The 19,872-nt window shown below is 42.6% G+C and overlaps 1 pseudogene; it reads right to left on the reverse strand.

Moving 5' to 3' along the window:
• The window catches only part of LOC106561251 (C2 domain-containing protein 5-like), a 53,316-nt pseudogene extending 35,580 nt beyond the window's left edge, over positions 1–17,736 (reverse strand).
• Positions 17,737–19,872: the final 2,136 nt, after the last annotated feature.

Here is a 19,872-nt window from a genome sequence, read left to right on the forward strand (position 1 = left end):
CGGTTTGCAACTGCACATGGGGACAAAGATCGTACTTTTGGAGAAGTGTCCTCTGGTCTGATGAAACAAAAAACAGAACTGTTTGGCCATAATGACCATCGTTATGTTTGGAGGAGAAAGGGGGGAGGCTTACAAGCTGAAGAACACCATCCCAACCGTGAAGCACGGGAGTGGCAGCATCATGTTGTGGGGGTGCTTTGCTTGAGAATGTGCCCAAATTCACCCAACTTATTGTGGGAAGCTTGTGGAAAGCTACCCGACACGTTTGACTCAAGTTAAACAATTTAAAGGCAATGCTATGAAATACTAATTGAGTGTATGTAAACTTCTGACCCACTGGGAATGTGATTTAAGAAATAAAAGTAAAAATAAATCACTACTATTATTCTGACATTAAACATTCTTAAAATAAAGTCCTAACTGACCTAAGACAGGACATTTTTATTAGGATTAAATGTCAGGAATTGTGAAACTGAGTTTAAATGCATTTGGCTAAGGTGTATGTAAGCTTCCGACTTCATGAATAGACAAGTATTTACCTATTTTTGCTAACTTTCTATTGAAATTGATTTTGGTAAGTGAATTTATAGTTTTTGAGATGTGAATACCAAGTATAGCTACTTGACCATCCGCCCATTTTATTGGTAAACTACAAGGTAGTGTAAACACGAGTTTTTTTTTAACGATCCAATACGTAATATGGTACACTTGTCATAATTAGGTTTTAGTCCAGAGAGGCTAGAAAAGTCATCAAGATCTTCAATGAGACTGTGCAGGGATCAGCATACATTGACACTTTTGTTTTAATCCCCAGAATATCTAACCGTTAATGTTCTTGTTGGATCTAATTTTAATAGCTAACATTTCAATGACCATAATAAATAGATATGGAGACAAAGGACAGCCTTGTTTTACTCCTCTTAAAAGCTCAATACTTTCTGAGAAGTAACCAATATTTACTATTTTACATCTGGGGTTGCTGTACATAACTTTAACCCATTGAATAAGAGATTCACCAAAATTAATGTAATCCAGGCATTTATATATAAATTCTAGTCGTACTTTATCAAACGCCTTTCCAAAATCTGCTATGAAGACCAGGACTGGTATCCTTGATGTTTCATAATGTTCAATTGTAGTTGTCATAGTATCTCCAATATATAATGTAAAAAAAACCTGTCTGATTAGGATGAACAATACCTGGTAAAACCTTTTATTTTATGCGCTATGCATTTCACCACAACACTGAAGTGTAAGAGGCCTCCAGATTTTTGGACTGTATCTTTATACTTACCACCAGGGTCCTGTTTTAGTAGTAATTAAATCAATCCTTCTTGTTGAGTACCTGATAGTCTCTAATTTAAACATGCTAATAATGGATCTTGGGTTCATCAAAAAAAGGTATGATATACCTGTACTGGTATACCATCAAGCCCTGGTGTTTTTCCAGACTGAAAAGATTTTGCCTCAAAGGTTCCTCTTCTATAACTTGGCCTTCATACAGGTCTTTCTGTAAATTTGTTAATTTTACATTATTATTAGGAAATACAGTTGACATCATTCCGTGGAAATGGAGGAGACTGAAAAGAAAACATATGCTTAAAATATTTTGCTTCCTCTTTCAAAATATAATTTGGTGAATCATGGATGACTCCATTTGTAACGGGTTTCTGTAAATCATTTTTGCTAGCATTTCTATGTTGAAGATCCAATAAAAAGTGTGCATTTTTCACAATTTTCCGTCCAATTCGCTTTATTTTTGTAATACATTACACTTGATCGTTCTTTAATAAGTACTTCCATGTCTTTTGTTTTTCCTATAACTTATTTTGTGCCTCTATAGTACAGTTTCCATTACCATCAACCTGCGCTGTTACTTCCCCTATTTCCTTTATTAGTCTAATCTCTTTCGACTTAAATTGCTTTTGTTTTAATGAGTATTGTATTGAATGGCCTGTAAAAGTACATTTAAAAGTGTCCCATACAATAAGGGGATCTGCTGTACCTATGTTGAGCAGAAAAAAAGTTAATTATGAATTATTTTTCCTTTTAACTTCTTTGGGATAGGGGGCGGTATTTTGACATCCGGATGAAAAGCGTGCCCAAAGTAAACTGCCTGCTACTCAGGCCCAGAAACTAGGATATGCATATAATTGGTAAATTTGGATAGGAAACACTAAAGTTTCTAAAACTGTTAAAATAATGTCTGTGAGTATAACAGAACTGAAATGGCAGGCGAAACCCCGAGGACAAACCAACCCCCCCCCAAAAAAAAATCATCCTACCACTGATTTCAATGGCTGGCACTTTTATAATAGGGTGAAATTGTGCCCGATTGCAGTTCCTAGGGCTTCCACTAAATGTCAACAGTCTTTAGAAAGTGTTTCAGGTTGTTTTTTGGAAAAATTAGCCAGAAATTGTTTTTCTAGGTGGCTACCATTTTGGCTGTAGTGTTTCCAAGCGCGTGAATGAGAGAGTGTTCTTTGGTATTTTTCTCCGGTAAAGACTAACGATTCTCCGTCTTTAAATTGTATCGTTTATTTGCGTATTAGGGTACCTAAGGTTTGATTATAAACGTTGATTGACTTGTTTGGATAAGTTTATTGGTAACGTTTGGGATTCATTTTGTATGCACTTTGAAGGAGGGAAACCGAGTGGATTATTGACTGAAGCGCACCAGCTAAACTGAGTTTTTATGGATATAAAGAAGGACATTATCGAACAAAAGGACCATTTAATGTAACTGGGACCTTTTGGAGTGCCAACAGAAGAAGATATTCAAAGGTAAGGCATATAGTATATAGCTATTTTTGACTTTCGTGTCGCAACTCCCTGGTTGAAAATGATTTGTTATGCATTTGTGTGCTTGGCGCTGTCCTCAGATAATCGCATGGTTTACTTTCGCCGTAAAGCCTTTTTGAAATCTGACGCGCGGCTGGATTAACAACAATTTAAGCTTTATTCTGATGTATTGCACTTGTGATTTCATGAAAGTTTGATATTTATAGTAATTTAATTTGAATTTGGAGCTCTGCAATTTCACCGGAAGTTTTCAAAATGGGACGCTAGCATCCCACTGATCCGCAAGACATTTTAAGAACAAAATGTCAACCAATAGGCTTTGATTAAATTTACAATATCCCCATCCACGTGAAAATTCTGTAAGAGTTATAAGGAGGCCAAATAGATGGTGGGCCGATCGCATTTGGTCTCCCATTTATACTTTTTTAAACTTTTGATGCCAGCAAGAATGAGACTAGGAAGAAATTAAGACGGCTAGCTTGATTAAGCCTGCTCCATGTATATTTCACAAGGTCAGGGTTTTTTAGCCTCCATATACCCACTAGTTCTAATGATGTATCCGTGATCTTCTTATGTCCTTAAGTGCTTGAGTGTGATAGTTTTGTAGTGCGATTTCCTTTACAATCCATTGAGGTACACTACCGTTAAAAAGTTTGGGGTCACTTAGAAAAGTTCTTGTTTTTGAAAAAAATACTTTTTTTGTCCATCAAATTAATCAGAAATACAGTGTAGACATTGTTAATGTTGTAAATGACTATTGTAGCTGGAAACAGGTGATATTTAATGGAATATCTACATAGGCGTACAGAGGCCCATTATCAGCAACCGTCACTCCTGTGTTCCAATGGCACGTTGGTTTAGCTAATCCAAGTTTTATCACTTTAAAAGGCTAATTGATCATTAGAGAACCCTTTTGCAATTATGTTAGCACAGCTGAAAACTTGTTCTGATTATAGAAGCAATAACACTGGCCGCCTTTAGAGTAGTTGAGTATCTGGAGCATCAGCATTTGTGGGTTCGATTACAGGCTCAAAATTGACAGAAACAACGACCTTTCTTCTGAAACTCATCAGTCTATTCTTGTTCTGAGAAATGAAAGCTATTCCATGCAAGAAATTTCCAAGAAACGAATGATCTCGTGCAACGCTGTGTACTACTCCCTTCACAGAACAGCTCAAACTGGCTCTAACCAGAATAGAAAGAGTGGGAGTCCCCGTGCACAACTGAGCAAGAGGACAAGTACATTAGAGTATCTAGCTGGAGAAACAGACGCCTCACAAGTCCTCAACTGGCAGCTTCATTAAATAGTACCCGAAAAACACTAGTCTCAACGTCAACAGTGAAGAGGCGACTCCGGGATGCTGGCCTTCTAGGCAGAGTTGCAAAGAAAAACCCATCTCTCAGACTGGACAATAAAAAGAAAAGATTAAGATGGGCAAAAGAACACAGACAATGGACAAAGGAACAATGTCTACACTATTTCTGATCAATTTGATGTTATTTTAATGGCCAAAAAAATTTGCTTTTCTTTCAAAAACAAGAACATTTCTAAGTGACCCCAAACTTTTGACCGGTAGTGTACTTAAAACTGTAATATAATCTCTCACCATAATAATAGATTAATTCGTAGCTTGTGAGCTCAATAGATTATTATATATTTTTTGGCCCACATAGATTAATTAGCCAGATCTGTTTTTGGTCCAATTTAAAATAAACTTAAAAAAAAAAAAAATCCATCTTCCTTGAGGATCTGTTTAGACAGTTTGAACAATCGGATCAACATTTGTATTAATTAGTATAATCACCCATTTTGAATTTCTTTGCCCATGACAAAAAAATATATTTCTCACTCCAAGTCCTTTTTCCACCCAACCTCATCTCTCTTTGCTCTGTTCCATCTTGCCCTGTCTCTCGGTCCCTTCCGCTGAAAAACATCCAAAGCATGATGCTGCCACCACCATGCTTCACCGAAGGGATGGTGCCAGGTTTCCTCCAGACGTGACACTTGGTATTCAGGCCAAAGAGTTCAATCTAAGTTTCATCATATCAGAGAATCTTGTTTCTCATGGTCTGAGAGTCCTTTAGGTGCCAACTCCAAGTGGGCTGTCAACTGCCTTTTACTGAGGAGTGGCTTCTGTCTGGCCACTCTACCATAAAGGCATGATTAGTGGAGTGCTGCAGAGATGGAAGAACTTTCCAGAAGGACAACCATCTCCACAGAGACACTCTGGAGCTCTGTCAGAGTGACCATCTTGATCTTGATCACCTCCCTGACCAATGCCCTTCTCCCCCGACTGCTCAGTTTGGCCGGGCGGCCAGCTCTAGGAAGAGACTTGGTGGTTCCAAACTTCTTCCATTTAAGAATGATGGAGGCCACTGTGTTCTTGGGGACCTTCAATGCTGCAGAAACTTGTTGGTACCCTTCCCCAGATCTGTGCCTCGACGCAGTCCTGTCACGTAGTTATACGGACAATTCTTTCAACCTCACGGAGTGGTTTTTGCTCTGACATGCACTGTCAACTGTGGGACATAATATAGACAGGTGTGTGCCTTTCCAAATCATGTCTAATCAATTGAATTTACCACAGGTGGACTCCAATCAAGTTGTAGAAACATCAAGGATGATCAATGGAAACAGGATGCACCTGAGCTCAATTTCAAGTCTCATAGCAAGGGTCTGAATACTTATGTAAATAAGGTATTTCTTTCTTTACAAAAATTTCCAAAAACCTGTTATTGCTTTGTCATTATGGGGTATTGTGTATAGATTGATGATGCAAAACATTTATTTAATCAATTTTAGAATAAGGCAGTAACGTGAAAAAAAGGAAGGGGGTCTGAATACTTTCCGAACGCACTGTATACGGCTGTTATAGAGGTTTCTGAGGGGTGGTTATAGAGGTTTCTGAGGGGTGGCTATAGAGGATTCTGAGGGGTGGCTATAGAGGTTTCTGAGGGGTGGCTATAGAGGTTTCTGAGGGGTGGCTATAGAGGTTTCTGAGGGGTGGCTATAGAGGGAGTTTGTAAAAGGTGTTTTAGACATTCATGACTTTTGCACTCTGTGCCCTACCTGAGACTATAATAAACGACTATTTAACTATTTTAGTGTAACAGGTGTTATACAGGATGTTGTTGGGCTTCGTGACTCCTGCAAGCTTTTTATAGTGTTACGAAAAGAGTGTTGTCAGGACTGTTATAGAGCTTCATGACTCTCCTACCCAAAGGCTGCCTGCCATCAGCTCTTCACTGTATGTTACTCTTTCTCAAGACATACCCCTCTGATTGGACAGAGGGGAGAGGGGGCAGGGTGTTGGCTTGGGGGCATACACAAGGCTGCACAGGATTGGCCCAGAGGGAGGAAGGGGCTGGGAGTCAGAGGAGAGGGCTGGGGAACTGGGACAGAGGAAGATCCTAGGACGGGAGACAAACCTCTCTTGGGAGGTGGTCACTGTTGGGCAGAGAAAAAGGTGAGGAAAGCGAGAGAGAGAGGAGAGGAGAAGAGAGCGACAGAGAGGCAGGTGGGGAGAGGAGAGGTGAGCCAGAAAACAGGAGAAAACAAGACATCAAGAAAAGCAGAGAAGAAAGGGACAGTGGAGGAAAGTCACAAGATTTTAAACCTGACAGGAAAACACAAGGAAGGAAAATACAAATCCTTTAGGAAGAAGGGAGTAGAGAGGAAGGAAAGGGGGTTCCTAGGGTGTATTTCCACCAGTAGGGGGGAACCATGTCCTGCCCTAGGGGTGTGCGGGTTATTACTTGGTCAACACCAGAAATCTATGGTCCACAGCTGCTGTGTGTGTGTTTCTAACACAATGACTTGAAATAAATCAATTAAACAAGGAAATGGGATGGAAAAATTAAATACAGTCAGGCTCAGAGTGGGGTGTGAGGAAGGGTGATGGGGTCTTACCCATCTTGGGCGTCAGACTGAGGTCTGTGTCTGAGGAGGAGGACTGGCGACTGCAAGGCTTGGATGGAGAGAAGGGAGGAGGAGAGGAGGAGGAAGGGAAGTGTTCTGAGAGGGGTGGGAGGGACGGAGAGGGGGTGGGTTGGGTCCTCACTGAACACGGGCCTGCCAGGAGAACACACACACACACATCAGTCACCTCACCGTGTGTGTGTGTATATGTGAAAGAGGTGTGTGGAGTGCAAATGACTGGGCTGCGGAACTAAAAAGCCAAGCACATGAAGCGTAAACAGAAGCACACAGATCTATCGAACTGAGGAGGAAAGCATGGCAGAAACACACAACACAACATGGGCCAACCCAACACAACACTAAAGGGATGAGTAGTTTCTTGAGTTGGAATTTAAATTCACTTCCAACATAAACTGAATTGAAAAGGAATTGAGCCCAACAGACTCCTGGGTGACTGCCCCTTGGAGACAAATATAGTTGATTGAACTGAACTAAGAGGGATTGCTTGGGGCCCTAAAAAATCTGCATTGCGGACAAAATTTCAGAATCCAGACATTAAAACGGAATATAATGAATATTCAAAAATGTATTGAACTTACTAGAAAATGCATTAATTTGCCCAAGTTAATCATAAGACATGAATGAAATGCATCAGTGATTCGTATTTCCCAGAAACTTTCTGAAATGGCACAGGAATGCACGTCTGTTATGTCTGTGTGCGGTGCATGTCTACACTTCGTGTAGCCGTTGGCGATGAAGCTAATGATAACAATCTTCAGGTCGAGATGGAAAGGCTTTCCCAAAAACCTATTCAATTAAATGTTAACTACAAAAGTAGCCTATGCCTATCAGACAGAATGATATCATGATCATTTAAATCAATCCAGTGGCCATTTGTTTTGCAAACTCTGCAATCACATGAGCGCTACAGAAACACCACTCACCAAACGGTCTCTTCCTGGTTCGCACTTGCATTAAAGGATAACTACACACACAAAAAAAATGTTTTCATTTTTCCCAGACCTCAAAAGTGGTCTCCTGTTGTGGTGTAAACATTTTTGTGGACTTAGAACATCCAATGTTGTTTTTGTGAGCGGAACGGATTTTGGGAATAAACTACACGGAATCAGGCAAAATTAGGACAGGTGAAAGGGATGGATCTGCTTGGGTAGGGGCTCAATGATTGGCTGCGGGGGACACAGGAAGAGGAAGTGTTTGGGGCTGGTGATGTCACAATCTTCTCATCCAATGGCAAGAAAGAATGGGCTCGAGGTTGACTTTTTGGGGGGGAGAGAGACTGGTAACTATCTCACCGATGGCTATCCATTAGTTCCTCTGTCTCATGCTCTATTGCTCTGGCTCTCCCTTTCCCCCAGTTTACCTCGCTCTTCTATGTCTGTTTCCTTATTTCTCTTTTATAATCTCTCCCTTTCTATGTACAAGTGAAGACCCATGTATGAACACAGAGATTCTGGGACTCCCTCTCCTCCTCCCTCCCTCCCAGGGAAGAGCCTTCCCGCTCTCCTCCCTCCCTCCCTCCCTCCCTCTCGCTATTTTTCTCTGTCTACGTCAGTAAAGACCAGAGTAGGGACAGAGACAGAGAAGTTCTGGGAGTGGGACAGTCTCTGAGAGCTGCAGGCTGAGTGGACAGGGCTGTTGTGGCTGGAGCGACATCCGTGGGCCAGAGGAGACCTGAATCAATCACCATGTAGAGACGGACAGTGGACCAATCCAAACGCATACAGCAAGAGAAGAGCCAATCCATGTGCAGCAGAGGCAGAGAAGAAGAGAAACACAACACACCACACCACAACATTGCAGCAAAGAAAAATAGAGCACAAGAAAAGACAAGAAAAAAATAAAGAGAGGTTGTCTACCCCCTCCTTTTGCATTATAACACCCACCTACATGCTGCAGCTAAAGAAAATGCTTGCACGGCACCCACCCTACCTTCTTTTATCTCTCCATTCATCCACCCGCACCTTCCTCCAACCATACTAGCAGGAACAAGCTCATGCACAGCCCTCAGACACACACACACAGTCAAATGAGAGAGAGAGCAGCACTTACATGCAAATGCACAGAGTAGAGCCATTAGAAAACAGACAGACAGACACAGGGGAAGGGGCTGTGTGTGTGTGTGTGTGTGTGTGTGTGTGTGTGTGTCCATGTGCATATCTCAGATATGGCATATACTATAGCTTTGTCACATGATATAACACACACAGACACACACACCCCAAGTGTGACAGGACGTCTCATAGGGGGCGTTTGACGCTAGTTCCTACCTCACAGTAGGGCTGTTTGAAAAAATACATATACATTTTTTGGGGGGACAGAAATGCCTTCTTGGACATGTGAACGTTCATGTGCCTTAATTACAAACTTGTATGGGATCCGTAAATATGACTAAAATGTAAACTCATTAAACTAGTTTAGCCAAGGAGAAAGCACTGAGCTATATAGGGAGAAAGACAAGATCTTTCCTGGCTAGCCATGATTGTTCCGGGATATGTTCCGGGATTCATCGGATGGCATTGAGGAGTTTACCACATCAAGTCACCGGCTTCATTAATAAGCGCATCAACGACGTCATCCCCACAGTGACCGTACGCATGTACGTATCCTAATCAGAAGCCATGGATTACAGGCAACATCCACACTGAGCTAAAGGCTAGAGCTCCCACTTTCAGGGAGTGGGACACTAACCCAGATGCTTTTTATAAATCCCGGTACACCCTCCGACAAACCACCAAACAGAAAAAACATCAATACAGCACTAAGATCCAACCCTACTACACCAGCTCTGACACTCGTCGGATGTGGCAGGGCTTGCAAACTATCACGGATTACAAAGGGAAACTCACCCACTAGCTGCCCAGTGACACGAGCCTACCAGACAAGCTAAATGCCTTCTATGCTCGCTCCGAGGTAAGCAACACTGAACCATGCGTGAGAGCACCAGCTGTTCTGGACAACTGTGTAATCATGCTACCGTAGCCGATGTGAGTAAGACCTTTAAACAAGTTAACACTCAAAAGGTGGATTACCAGGACGCATACTCAGAGCATGCGCTGACCAGCTGGCAAGTGTCTTCACTGAAATGTTCAACTTCTCCCTGACCCAATCTGTAATACCTACATGTTTTAAGCAGACCACCACAGTCCCTGTACCCAATAATGTCAAGGTAAGCTGTCTAAATGATTATCACCCCGTAGCACTCACACCTGTAGCTATGAAATGTTTTTAAAGGCAGGTTATGGCTCACATTAACCCCATCATCCCAGACACACTGCACATCACATACCGCCACTACAGATGATGCACTCTCTATTGCACTCCACACTGCCCTTTCCCACTTGGCCAAAAGGAACACCTATGTGAAAATGCTGTTCATTGACTACAGCTCAGCATTCAACATCATAGTGCCCTCGAAGCTCATCACTAAGCCAAGGTCACTGGGACTGAACACCTCCCTCTGCAACTGGATCCTGGGCTTCATGAGGGTAGGCAACAACACATTTGCCACACTGACCCTCAACACAGGGGTATGTGCTTAGTTCCCTCCTGTACTCCCTGTTCACTCACGACTGCGTAGCTGCTCACGACTCCAACACCATCATTAAGTTTGCCAACGACATGGCGGTGGTAAGACTGATCACCGACAACGATGAGAGCCTATAGGGAGGTCAGAAACCTGGCAGTGTGGTGCCAGGACAACAACCTCTCCTTCAACGTGAGTAAGACAAAGGAGCTGATTATGGACAACAGGAAACGGAGGGCCAATCACCCCCCATGCACATCGACGGGGCTATAGTGGAGTGGGTCAAGAGTTTCAAGTACTTCGGTGTCCACGCTACTAAGGCTCTATCATGGTCCAAACACACCGACACAGTCGTGAAGAGGGCACGACAATGCCTCTTCCCCCTCAGGACGCTGAGAAGATTTGGCATTGGTCCAGATCCTCAAAAAGTTATACAGCTGCACCATCAAGAGCATCTTGGCTGGCTGCATCACTGCTTGGTACGGCAACTGCTTGGCATCCGACCGCAAGGCGCTACAGAGTGTAATGTGTTTGGCCCAGTACATCACTGGGGCCGAGCTTCCTGCCATCCAGAACCTCTATACCAGGCGGTGTCACATTTTTCTCTGAGACTTCTGCCACCTAAGCAACAGACTGTTCTCTCAGATACCGCACGGCAAGCGGTACCAATGCAGTCTGGAACCAACAAGACCCTGAACAGCTTCTACCCCCAAGCCATAAGACTTCTAAACAAGACTGCTAAATGGCTAATCAAATGGCTACCCGGACTACATGCATTGACCCTTTTTTGCACTGACTATGCACACACACTGGACTCTACCCACACACATCCTTACACTGACACCCCAACACACATACATAACATGCACACACATATGCATACTGACACCACACAATTACGCACTGTATTTTAATTCGGCATTTACTGTGGATTTATTTGTCATCTTTAACTCTGCATTTATTTTGTATTTACCCGCAAGTAAGCAAGTGTGTACTAAGCATGTGACAATTACAATAATACAATAAGATCATGTCAATTTGACATAAGCCCTCAGAGAAATCTGGTCACAAATGTAGAGAAAGGCAGAAATACTGAGACACACAGGAGTCAGTCCAAAGGCAGGGAACAAACACATACACTCTCTCCCTCTCTCACACACACACACACACCATGCTCATGCATTCGTTCAATACTCACTCTTTGCTTTCCTTAGAGGGGGGAGTTGCAGGCATTGGATGCCGGGCGGTGTTGGGGTGTGTGTTGGTGTGTGTGACATTGTTGGAAGCAGTCCCAGGGATGAGTTTGTCCAGAGTGCAGGCGGTGCCGATGGCTCGGACCACCAGACCCGACTCTCCCTCCAGATCAAAGCATTGCAGGTAGCCCACCACCGCATTACCACCCATCTCCAATACCTTCAGACCAATCTTCCTCTGCAGCTCACCTACACACACATGCCTCGTTAGAAGCCCTGGGAGTTCTGATGTAATATACTCTAAAACTATAGAATAGTTCTATAGTGTAATATATATACAGTTGAAGTCGGAAGTTTACATACACTTAGGTTGGAGTCATTAAAACTCGTTTTTCAACCACTCCACAAATTTCTTGTTAACAAACTATAGTTTTGGCAAGTCGGTTAGGACATCTACTTTGTGCATGACACAAGTCATTTTTCCAACAATTGTTTAGACAGATTATTTCACTTATAATTCACTGTATCACAATTCCAGTGGGTCAGAAGATTACATACACTGAGTTGATTGTGCCTTTAAACAGGTTGGAAAATTCCAGAAAATTATATCACGGCTTTAGAAGCTTTTGATAGGCTAATTGACATAATTTGAGTCAATTGGAGGCGTACCTGTGGATGTATTTCAAGGCCTACCTTCAAACTCAGTGCTTCTTTGCTTGACATCATGGGAAAATCAAAAGAAATCAGCCAAGACCTCAGAAAAACTATTGTAGACCTCCACAAGTCTGGTTCATCCTTGGGAGCAATTTACAAACGCCTGAAGGTACCACGTTCATCTGTACAAACAATAGTACGCAAGTATAAACACCATGGGACCACGCAGCCGTTATACCGCTCAGGAAGGAGACTCGTTCTGTCTCCTAAAGATGGACGTTCTTTGGTGCGAACAGTGCAAATCAATCCCAGAACAACAGCAAAGGACCTTGTGAAGATGCTGGAGGAAACAGGTACACAAGTATCTATATCCACAGTAAAACGAGTCCTGTATCGACATAATCTGAAAGGCCACTCAGCAAGGAACAAGCAACTGCTCCAAAACTGCCATAAAAAAGCCAGACTACGGTTGCAACTGCACATGGGGACAAAGATTGTACTTTTTGGAGAAATGTCCTCTGGTCTGATGAGACAAAAATAGAACTGTTTGGCCATAATGACCATCGTTATGTTTGGAGGAGAAAGGGGACGCTTACAAGCTGAAGAACACCATCCCAACCGTGAAGCACGAGGGTGGCAGCATCATGTTGTGGGGGTGCTTTGCTGCAGGAGGGACTGGTGCACTTCACAAAATAGATGGTATCATGTGGAAGAAAGATTATGTGGATATATTGAAGCAACATCAAGACATCAGTCGGGAAGTTAAGTCGCTCTGGATAAGAGCGTCTGCTAAATGACGTAAATGTAATGTAAATGTTAAAGCTTGGTCGCAAATGGGTCTTCCAAATGGACAATGACCCCCAAGCATACTTCCAAAGTTGTGGCAAAATGGCTTAAGGACAACAAAGTCAAGGTATTGGAATGGCCATCACAAAGCCCTGACCTCAATCCTATAGAAAATTTGTGGGCAGAACTGAAAAAGTGTGTGTGAGCACGGAGGCCTACAACACTGACTCAGTTACACCAGCTCTGACAGGAGGAATGGGCCCAAATGCACCCAACTTATTGTGGGAAGCTTGTGGAACGCTACCCAAAACATTTGACCCAAATTAAACAATTTAAAGGCAATGCTACCAAATACTAATTGAGTGTACGTAAACTTCTGACCCACTGGGAATGTGATGAAAGAAATAGAAGCTGAAATAAATCATTCTCTACTATTATTCTGACATTTCACATTATTAAAATAAAGTGCTGATGCTAACTGACCTAAGACAGGGAATTTTCACTAGGATAAAATGTGAGGTATTGTGAAAAACTGAGTTTAAATGTATTTGGTTAAGGTGTATGTAAACTTCCGACTTCAACTATATATACACATACACACTGCGGCGAGCGTTAGATAGCTGGGTTATGTACCAGACATGAGGGAGATGAGTCGCTGGCGGGCCTCGTTAGAAGCCCTGGGGGTTCTGATGCGGTCGATCCACTGGTACTCCGGGTCCTCGTTCACCACCAGCTCCTCAACAAAACCATGGACCAGCGCCGCGCGGTAACACCTCGGGATGGATGTTGCTAACACACGCATAAACACCTTATCATCATCATTCATTATCATCATCAGCCATTTCTTGTGACTAGATCTCTCTACTATAGTACATCCCCATAGGGGACCAGGACTCACTGCAGAAGAACTTGACCCCACAGGAGGACTGTCTGAAGCGGTTTAGGTCATTGAAGAGGTCCACCTTTACCAGAACATTAATCTCCCCTCTGATACCTGTAGGAGAGGACAGAATGAACAGAAACATTACTACCAGACAAAAACACCACCTAACCCTAGAAAACCCAACTCTTCACAAACACACTCCTCTCCCCTCTCAAACCAGGAAGACAGGCGCTACATCATCATCATTACTAGATAGATACCGTTAAATAACAGCTTTTAGTAAGGCAGTGTTTACAGCAGAGAGGAACAACATGCATTTACAGGCTGTTACACAGAGAACACTGTGTATTTCTTTAGAGGCCTGGCTATGTATCTGAAAAGTACCACTGTGGCCATGCACCGTTGATGGGTAAGTATATAACTTGTGTCATAGATAGTGGAAGTATATAACTGTGTATAGTGTGGTAGATGGGGAATTGCACTGAACAAAAATATAAAACAACATGTAAAGTGTTGGCCCCATGTTTCATGAGCTGAAATAAAAGATTCCAGAAATTTTCCAGACGCACAAAAAGCTTATTTCTCTCAAATTATGTGCAAATTTGTTTACACCCCTGTTAGTGAGCATTCTCCTTTGCCAAGATAATCCATCCACCTGACAGGTGTGGCATATCAAGAATCTGATTAAACAGCATGATCATTACACAGGTGCACATTGTGCTGGGTACAATAAAAGGCCACTCTAAAATGTGCAGTTTTGTCACACAACACAATGCCACATGTCTCAAGTTGATAGAGCACGCAATTGGAATGTTGACTGCAGGAATGTCCACCAGAGATGTTGCCAGAGAATGTAATGTTAATTTCTCTACCATAAGCCGCCTGCAACGTCGTTTTTGAGAATTTGGTAGCATGTCCAACCAGCCTCACAACCGCAGACTGCGTGTATGGCGTCACATAGGCGAGCTGTTTGCTGATGTCAACGTAGTGAACAGAGTACCCCATTGTGGTGGTGGGGTTATGGTATAGGCAGGCATAAGCTACAGACAGTGAACACAAGTGCATTTTATCAATGGCTATTTGAATGCAGAGATACCATTACGAGATCCTGAGGCCCATTGTGAAGCCCATTTTCTTTAAGGTATCTGCGACCAACAAATGTATATCTGTATTCCCAGTCATGTGAAATCCAAAGATTAGAGCCTAATTAATTAATTTAAATTGACTGATTTCCTTAAATTATGTTTAACTCAGTAAAATCTTTGAAATTATTGCATGTTGCGTTGATATTTTTGTTCAGTATCTATAAGAAACGCACCGTGTATAGTGTCGTAGATGGGGAACCATCCAGAGATGACAGTAGCAGCCTCGCTGGACAGCAGAGGGTCGATGTCAATGTAGACCTTCCCTATTGCGTCGTTGGCACTGTAAGTGTCATGGTCCAACACTGTGATCTGTAACGGCTCATCCTGCAAATCCTCATCATCCACCTAGAGGGGGGACAAAGTTGGGGAAACAAGAATACAGGACAATCATGTTGGCTCTATCGGGTTCGCCCCAGGATTTTTTAACAAGGTGGTGCTGCTGAGTACGGCCGGGGGATGCCCGGAGGGGGGCAAAGATTTTAGCATTTTGTTAACACATGTAACTGACATTTCCTGCAATCTAGAGCAAAAATGGCAAATAGAGTTGTTTTTTTAGATTGTGGCGCAGCCAGTCCACAAAGTGGCGAAGCGCCCCTCTTACATTCTTTGTGGAGAACCCTGCTCCAGCTTCTTCACTCTGTAATCCTATGCCATTCACAAACACCTTCCTTCACAGAGAAATAAGTCAAGAAGTCATATTCACACATTTTACCTCAAATTTGAACCACTCTGAGTTCCACTGTGGGTTAAGGGACTTGGGGTAGACATCCGTTTTGAAAGTTGTGTTGCCAAACTTGACCTGTAAGACACAACATCAATGAAGAACACCACAAGGCTAGTACTGCATCACTGTAACGAAGTATATGTGTTGAAAGGGTTGTAAGATCACGTTGACCTGATGTTTTTTCAGGGTAAACTGAGAATGGCCCACGCTCACCTCTACGAAGGCATCAGTGAGGTCGCTGGCTCTGTCCATGACTGGTAAGTGACGCCCCGCCACAATCTTAGCTTTCAATTTACCCGGCATGATTCAGCTTTGTCATCACCTTCAGATCAAAGAATTACAGGTAAATCATTTTATTACTACAATACCAATATTGTGTATTTTACCTGTATTCACCAGATCATGATAAAACCTGGCCAGCAGCATACCACTCTGCATCCCACTGCTGGCTTGCTTCTGAAGCTAAGCAGGGTTGGTCCTGGTTTGTCCCTGGATGGGAGACTAGATGCTGCTGGAAGTGGTGTTTGGAGGGCCAGTAGGAAGCACCCTTTCCTCTGGTCTAAAAAAAAATATCCCTAGGGCAGTGATTGGGCCATTGCCCTGTGTTAGGTGCCATCTTTCGGAAGGGATGTTAAACGGGTGTCCTGACTCTGTGGTCACTAAAGATCCCATGGCACTTATTGTAAGAGAAAGGGTGTTAACCCTGGTGTCCTGGCTAAATTCCCAATCTGGTCCTCATACGGTTACCTAATCATCCCCAGCTTACAATTGTCTCATTCATCTCCCCTGTAACTAGTCCCCAGGTTGTTGCTGTAAATGAGAATGTGTTCAGTCAACTTACCTGGTCAAATAAAATAAAGATGAATTGATTCATGAGCTACCAGATCTAAAGGTCACACTGCAATTGTGGCTACTGAGTAGTAGAAGGCTGATACTAGTCCTGCTTGGCCCTGACATGGTCAGGTGACATATGTTGGTGACAGTTGACAGAGATTGACATGTACCAGAAAAGCAACATATTCTGGCCATGTAGCTAGCTAATGCTCTACCTTATTACTTGTTTCACTGACGTTACTGTAATATGTAAGATAGGTTAGCTAACTGGTTTATAGAACTAGGTTACTTGGATGACAGACTTAGTTAGTCAACTACTGATTCTGCTAATCAGCCAGTTAACTAATTGAGAGTTTATTACAACAGTTAGCTTAGCTAGACGTAAGCTGGCGTTACTGCATAGCAGTTGACTGACATGCATGCATTACGTTAGCTAGATAACGTTACCTCCTGTATTTCTGTGCGACCGGGTCGCCACACATAATGAAATCTAGTTATGTTACATACAGTATAACAAACTGGCTGTTATTAGACGTCATTGAGTGTCCTTACCAGGACTATGTCATACGAGAGAGTTGGGGAAACAGCAGCGTTTTTTCAGCCGGACTTTGTTGACAGCCCGCGCGCCAGACCTCCGCATCTCTCCCAAACATAACGAGATCTTCTCTCAAAAGCCCGGTAGATGTGGCTAATATTTACTCTAACGACGCTTTATGGCAATTGACTGCTTAAAAATATATAAGCTAATTCATATTTCAAATTCACTGCACACACATTGCAGTTAGCATCCCCGGCCAGCTCAACGAATGGAAAATGCTAGCCAGCGCTGTCTTCTCTTCCGGTGGAAAGGTGGTCACTAAATCTTGTTCACGAGATGTACAACTGTAACACCGGCTTCAAGTCAGGCGTTCTCATACTTAGCCCAACTGAACACATGATGCCGCTATTATTCCATTTACGTCGTTTGTAATCTTACTTTACGCTTTACTGTGGCCAGCCAGCAATACACTTGTTTCCCAAATGGACCGGATGGTCCGTAAAACATCCTCCACTCAGGCTGCACATGTGTCCGTAACCTCTTTAGCTCGATTTAATGGCTTGTTGGTGAAAAAAACGGGGGACATATGCATACTGTCTTAATAAAACAACATTTTCAACCACCATGCTAGAGTGGCTAATGCTAAAGCTACTTGCTGATGTTGCCCACCATGTTCAACCAGGGGTAAACAACAGGCGCAAGAGGTGTGCAACATCCAGAAGTTGTCCGAAAGTCCAAAAAACAAAAACACGATTTTTTTCACATACAGTTGAGTAAATCAACTCTTTTGCACCCTGAATGGAGGATGTTTCATTTACAAGCCGGTCCATGGGGGCCAGTCATTTTTTACCGGCTGGCCACATTAGTCAGACAACGACATAAAAGGAATAATAGCGCCATCTTGCGGCCGGTTGGGCTGTCCCATACACAATGAGGTTACGGTGTACAGTATTAATATAACAGTAGATGTAATATGCACTAAAATAGATACATATGCATCAGATTTTGCCATATCACTTATGCCCTTCAAAATTATCCACAATGAGGGAGAGATAGAGTGTGCATGTGATGTTAGTGTGGCTGTAAGTGTGCACATGTGGACGTGTTTAACTATAGTTGTGGGGACCAGAAGTCCCCTCAAGAATAGTAAACAAACAGCAATTTAACCAGCTGGGGAGGTCAAATGCTATTTCTAAGGGGTTTACGGTTAAGGTTAGAATTAGTGTTAAGGTTAGAATTAGTGTTAGGGTTAGAATTAGTGTTAAGGTTAGAATTAGTTAAGGTTAGAATTAGTGTTAAGGTTAGAATTAGTGTTAAGGTTAGAATTAGTGTTAAGGTTAGAATTAGGGTTAGGGTTAGAATTAGTGTTAAGGTTAGAATTAGGGTTAGGGTTAGAATTAGTGTTAAGGTTAGAATTAGTGTTAAGGTTAGAATTAGTGTTAGGGTTAGTTTTAGTGTTAGGGTTAGTTTTAGTGTTAAGGTTCGAATTAGTGTTAGGGTTAGAATTAGTGTTAAGGTTAGAATTAGTGTAGGGTTAGAATTAGTGTTAGGGTTAGAATTAGGGTTAGAATTAGGGTTAGGGTTAGAATTAGGGTTAGAATTAGTGTTAGGGTTAGAATTAGTGTTAGGGTTAGAATTAGGGTTAGAATTAGGGTTAGAAGCTAGGGTTAGTTTTAGGGTTAGGAGCTAGGGTTAGGTTTAGCTTCGGTTTTGGGGTTAAGGTTAGGTTTAGGATAAGGGTTAGTGTTAGGTTAAGGGTTAGCGGTTAGGGAAAATAGGATTTTGAATCGGACTGAATTGTGTGTCCCAAGTTATACAAGACTGTGTGTGTGTGTGTGTGTGTGTGTGTGTGTGTGTGTGTGTGTGTGTGTGTGTGTGTGTGTATCCGTGCTGTTTGCTAGGTAGATTTGTCTGAATTAAATTATAAAGCCTTCTTCTTGACACCTGGTTAGTTTGTCCCTGGGGGTGTGTGAGGGGATAGGCTGATATTTTAATCTCCGAGCACACAGATATCCATAGCATCCTTGGAACCTTTTTCCCCTCTCTGCCAAAGACCCGATGGCCGCTATCAAGGTTACATGGCAGGCTGAGTGGCCAAGCTCATTTCCATTTCAGTCTCTCCTTCCTCTCCTAACCCCCACTCCTAGGGATGGATGGCATTTAGGATACAGAGAATAGACTGCTGTATACGAAAATAGACCCTGGTCATTACACACTAAACATAATATATACATTGCACGTTACCCCTGTCATACACATTGTGCACATCTCATATAGCCACATAATACATATTGCACATTTCCCTTACATTCCCTTACATTTCCCTTGCATCACAGGCTCTCTTACCATTGCCCCTGAAAACCGGAGGCATCTGAGTTCTCCCGACCCCGCTGAGGGTGATGGCGTACTAACACAGTTCAGCTTTACATATTGTTGTTTAGGTATTTAATAGACATAGGAATGAAGCTTACATGTAGGGACCCTATAGTGTCTGCCTGAGGGGAGGCACTTATACATGGAATGAAGTACAAATAATTTTCTGCGCTTGTCTGGTAACGGCCTTTTCAAAAATTGTCTGCAGGGATGGCTGTTGCTTCACACCCATGACCTTCATGGCAGTTTGTTCAGGTAGGCAATTTGAGATTTCAGTTGGACTGATAAATTGCCAAAATAAACTGTGATCCCATATCTCAGGATATTCTCTATAACCACATGATAGAAAAGGAGCATTCCTTTCTGGTCAACTCCAAAAACCTGAGTCTATGTAGGAAATAGAGGCTTTGTTGGACTCTGACACTCTACTTTGACCTTCTAGCTAAGCACATTGTGCATATGTACACCAAGGTACTT

This window comes from Salmo salar, chromosome ssa17, assembly GCF_905237065.1.
Source record: "Salmo salar chromosome ssa17, Ssal_v3.1, whole genome shotgun sequence".
NCBI classification, from domain to species: Eukaryota; Metazoa; Chordata; class Actinopteri; order Salmoniformes; family Salmonidae; genus Salmo; species Salmo salar.